At 46.3% G+C, this 5,533-nt stretch overlaps 1 pseudogene; it reads left to right on the top strand.

Moving 5' to 3' along the window:
* Positions 1-4,783: 4,783 nt before the first annotated feature.
* The window catches only part of LOC110295583, a 21,096-nt pseudogene continuing 20,346 nt past the window's right edge, over positions 4,784-5,533 (top strand).

Here is a 5,533-nt window from a genome sequence, read left to right as displayed (position 1 = left end):
CCCATCCCACAGTGCACCGCAGCTCGCCACCGCGCCTGCGCGTGCCACCAGCAGCCGGTCTCTAGGGCCGCGCGGCCTTGGCAACGGACGCGCGCCCGGCCCCGCCCATCCCCCCCTCTGGCCTCTCTAGCTGCTCTGGAGGACACACGCGCTCCGCCTCTGTGGCTGCTTGAACCTGAACCTAAACCTGCTCCGCCAGCCCGGCGCACCATAGGGCGCTGCACAGCACTGCCCAGAGACCTGGCATTCTGAGTGAGAAAAGAGCGACTATTTGATGTTTCTAAGGAGAGCATTTACAGTAACACCCACCAGGAAAATAACACTTCACATAAACTTGGAAAAGGGCTTGACTCCTTTCATCCCTTCATTCCTGTTCCCTGCCCAGCACCCTCTGCCTTAGGTAATCTTTAAGATGATGCCAAGGGGAAGGGTTGTGTCCTTCCACATTTTCTGTGCCCTTAGTTCATCAGGGCGGGCACAAAACTGTGAAGGAGCTAGGCCCTTAGGCTAGGATGCTGCAGCTGTCTGCTACACACACACACACACACACACACACACACACACACACTTCCCACCTCACCCTCACTGCCACCCGAGGCTATGCAGGAGATGCATCTACTGGATTAGATGCTGCTGCTGTGCCTGAGATCTGGAGGTCCTCCGCCCAAACTGACAGAACCCCAACTAGAACGTTGCCCCTGATCTCTCTACCATGGCTACACCCTGAGAGCCAGAATCTTCTTTAAGAGCCCTCTCACTCTGAGCCCCAGCTGGAGTTGGTCTCTGGGGAAATTCAGAGAGCAGAATTCAGAGAGCAGAGGTCCTGTCTCTAAACACTGCCCCTAAGAACATACCCACCTAGCTCCTACCCTAGAAAGTTCACTCTGAGCAGAATCCTGATGGAGGTGTGGAATGAAAGCTGGTGCCAGCAACTGGCTTGTCTGTGATGCTGGACCAGATGGTAGGAACACAGGGTATTACTTGGAAGATACCTCTGACCTTGGGAATTCTACTGAGGATCTAGAGCCTATGCCATACAACAAAGGGAAGGTGATTCTTTATCCTCTCACAGCTTGTGGAGGAGGGCAGAACAGTAAGTGGATCCAAGAACACACACACACACACACACATATACACACGGAGGCCAGAGTACAGGTTTTGGCTGCCTTTAGGAGTGCCAGCCACCAGAAGATCTTCAGTCTATCTGGGTATCAAAGTTTTTTAGAAGATCCAGGACAGCAAGTATTGTCAACCAACCCTCTGGGGACTGACCTAGGGTAGGCAACTTTGAAGAGTATAGTTCTATCTTCCAGAGCCTCACCCCTGCCCACCCCTCCATACTGAAGAAAGACATTCTTCAGGGGACAACATTCTGGTCACCAACAAAGCAGGTCCCAGAAGATGTAAGCAAGATATCTGGAACCCTGACCTCCCCAGGGGAAGGATGCAGAGGCCAGCATGGAGCCATCAGTCTTAGGGAGTCAGCAGAGTAGGGGCTACTAGCCTACATCACCCCCTGAGATGAGGGAGAGAGCAGGAAAGAGTCATTCACAGAAGAAGGTAGCTGATTAAGAATGGAAAGAGGTTTCTAACTCAAAAGCCTGGCAGGGGAGGCTTTCAACATGAACAGTTTCTGAGTGAATGAACGGAATAAGGATGGCTGTGACTCACCCCAGGAAACAGAAGCCACAAAGCAAAGTGGCTTCCAGGCCCTACCTCCCCCAACTGAGAGGCAAACATTCCCAGAGACAAACTGAACCTCACATCTGCTGAGAGCCCAGGATGTGGGTCAGGCTTAGCCAAGGGCCTGGATTTAGGTAGCAGGGAAGGAAGCAAGAGTCATGCAGAGATGATAAACCTATCTACTATCTATCTGCTCATCCACTCCATCTGAATTTCAGATAAAACAGTTTACCATAAATTTATAGCAGATAGGTTTTTTTCATTCTTTTATTTGAAAGTCAAAACTGAATAACCTGCAGCTTTTGTTTTCTAAGCCTGCAAGCCCTGGTTGTGGCGACCAAAGTGTGTCCATGAAGCAGAGCATCTCCACAAGTGGGAAGCCTCGCCCGTCACTGCAGCTCCTTGCTTCCCAGGTTAGGGGTACAAAGCAAGGTCCCCACTACTAACGTACAGTCCCAGGTGTTGACACCTCCACTGCTGAGCTTTATATCAGGCTTGTAGAAGCTGAAGGGAGGCAGAGAGAGACAGAGACAGGGACAGACAGAGAGACAGACAGAGAGACAGAGAGAGACAGACAAAGACAGACAGACAGAGACAGAAAGAGAGAACTGGAGAGAAACATGTCCCTCTCACAGAGTTCTGCCTGGACATTTTCAGGACTTTGGGTTCTGGATCCCATCACCCCCAAAGGCCTCTGAGCTATTCATAACCAGCTCCCAACATCTTTAAGCTCTGCTGACCACAGCTTCTCTTCAGTGAAGGAGGAAAGCTCTCCTTTCTGGGCACACAGAGTCATGGTCAAAGACCCCACTAGAAAAGTGCTTCTAGGGGTGCCACAAGCCCTGCCCTCTTCTGAGGGGAGGAGCCAGATAAGGGAAAGCTTCCAGCCTTCCTAGGAGGGCTGAAGGGTAGTGATGGCCACCCACTTTTCTCTCAATGCAAGTTATATCTTGTATATTTGTTTTATTTTTTATTTTGTCATTCATGCATTTATTTTTTCTTTTGTTTACTAGGGTAGATTTCACAAATAAAAGCTATATAGCTTTGTAAAGTACAATGTGACATTTGTGGTTTGTGTATATGTGTATATCCATTCGGATAATTACCATATCATTTTTATGATGAGGCTATTAAGATCTAGTCTCAGCGATAATTTGGTACCCAATGTGTTGTTGTGATCTAGAGCCACTATAGTATAAAGTAAGTGTGAAGTCTCTTTCCACCTTATGTAATGGAAAGCCAGACTCCTCCTATAGCCTCTACCAACACCCTTTGACTCTCTGATTCTGTGAGTTCAACTTTAAGCAATTCATTTAAGTGAGATCATGTGACATTCGTCCTCTCTGCCTGGCTTATTTCATTTAACATGATGTTTTCTCAGTTTGTGCTCATTGCTGATTTCTGTGATCTATGGTAGAACAATAATCCTCTGCATCGTATTTTGCTTATTTACTTATCCATCAGTAATTACTTAGATTGAGTATTCTCTTGGTTGGCTTTAGTTGTAATGTTGATACAACCTATAATAATAATCTAAAAAAGGAATCTCAGCCTCAGTTCCCTAGATCAGACTGACCTTAGGGCATGTGAGAGATGGCTCAGTGATTAAGGCTACTTTCAGCTCTTCTCGATGGCCTAAGCTTGGTACTCAGGTATTGCGGGACTTTTGGAGATCATGCTTGAGATTTAAAAGTTAAGATGTGCAGACATCTACATAGTTTAAGGCTTGATAAGTGACTCGGCTTGGAGACAGGAACTTTAAAGAGTTGATTATAATTAAATGGTCACTAGAGTAGACCTGAATCCAAATCCAGTCTAATTGGTGTCCTTTTTTTTAAGATTTATTTATTATTTATTACATATAAGTACACTGTAGCTGTCTTCAGACACACCAGCAGAGGAAGTCACACACCAGCAGAGGGAGTCATATCTCATTACGGATGGTTGTGAGCCACCATGTGGTTGCTGGGATTTGAACTCTGGACCTTCAGAAGAGCAGTCGGGTGCTCTTACCCACTGAGCCATCTCACCAGCCCTGGTGTCCTCTTAAGATTAGGACATGGATACAGACACACAAACACACAGACAGACACACATACCCACTCACACACACTTTGATGATCTTGTGGGGTCACAGGTAGAAGGGAGAGAGAGAGAGGGAGAGAGAGAGAGAGAGAGAGAGAGAGAGAGAGAGAGAGAGANGAGAGAGAGAGAGAGAGAGAGAGAGAGAGAGAGAGAGAGAGACTATCCTCTCCTCAGAATAATACCAACCCACCAATACTTCAACTTTAGATGCCTAGCTTGCAAAATTGTGCTCCCAAACCTGTGGTTATAGCAGCAGTTCTGCAGGTTGTCATGCTCTGCAAGCTAGAGCATCCTAATAGGCTCTGTGTGGCCCATTATCTCTGGTCTATAGCTAGCCAGTGGAACTCATTTACACTGGGTAAATAGTAGAAAGGTGTGTTCAGCAAAGCCAAGCCAGCCTCCTCCAGGACACAGAGTGAGACTGTGCCAGGACCCTGGTGAAAGGCAGAGCTTCAAACAATAACAAGGCCCAGCCCTTAAGGAACTCAGAAGTTAGGACAGGAACTCAGCAAATATTTGTGGAATGGCTCACGCATGAATGGATACCACATAATAAATAACTCGCTGCTTATTTAGCCCTTGCTGTGTATCAGGGCCCATGCAGAGTTGGTCTCTGAGACTTGCCCAAACCTGCCAGTGGAGGGATCACTCTTTCCACTTTCCAGATCATGTTCCAAGGTCACAGTGGCTGTTTCTATTGTGGAACCCAGATGGGGAGGTGGATGGCAAATAAATGGCTCATGGGCCGATCAACAAAAGTAAACAAACTCTATCTACATTCTGGGAGACATAGGTCTGTTGGCATAGCAACCCAGGCCATGGCCATTCCTCTACTGGTCTCTTTGCTCATGAGTCGACCTTCACCAGCAGGAGCCCATCCAGGCTTTTTGTATTCTTGATCTTCATATAGATAAATCCTTGCCATTTTCTGAGCATCAAAGGTAGACCATGTTTGGAATGGAGAGCTGGCTCAGGGGTTCAAGAGTATTAGTTACATTTCCAGTTCCTAGCACTCATGTTAGATAGCTCAGGATGGGAAGAGGAAGAGGAAGAGGAAGAGGAAGAGGAAGCCCTTCCTTTAGGTATGATGGATGAGGATGACTTACAGCTGATGAAAAATTTATGACAAAAAGCATCTTTTCTCACAAAACCTCTTTCTTCTAGTGAGGCCCGTTCACACTGAGAGATGAAGGCATGAGAGTGTGATAGAGAAATACAAAAAAATGAATGCCAAGAACTCTGCACACTGCACCAGCGAAGGAGTTGATTCACCTGCTTCCTGTCAACGATAAAAGTGGTGTAATAGCACAGACCAGGGAGAAGCCAGTCTGTGACATCCAGCAAGAAGAAGATGATGAAGAAGAGCTGGAAGTTGAGGAAGAGGTCATTGAAAACCCCAGGCAAGAGCTGAACAGAGAAGAGCATGTGATGGAGAGAAAGAAGAAACTACAGAACAAGAAAATACAGACTGCAACCTTGGCATCTGCTAGTCTATCAGATCCAGAAGTCATTAAAAAAAAAAAAAAAAACTAGAAAAGTTGCATTCCATGCTGATGGAGCAGGACCCTGATGTGACTGTCACTGTCCGGAAGTTGGTTATCATCTCACCTATAGAGCTGTTTAAGGACATCACTACATCACTCCCTCATATAAAATCCGGCCTCTAACCGAAGCAAAAAAAAAAAAAAAAAAAAAAAAAAAAAAAAAACCCTAACAAGATTAAAAAAAAAACCCAGAAGTTAAGAGAATTTGAAGGCCTGATTAG

Source organism: Mus caroli, chromosome 1 (assembly GCF_900094665.2).
Source record: "Mus caroli chromosome 1, CAROLI_EIJ_v1.1, whole genome shotgun sequence".
In the NCBI taxonomy this organism is placed as follows: Eukaryota; Metazoa; Chordata; class Mammalia; order Rodentia; family Muridae; genus Mus; species Mus caroli.
Note: the sequence above shows the minus strand (reverse complement) of the source record. Positions and strands in the feature narration are given on the sequence as shown.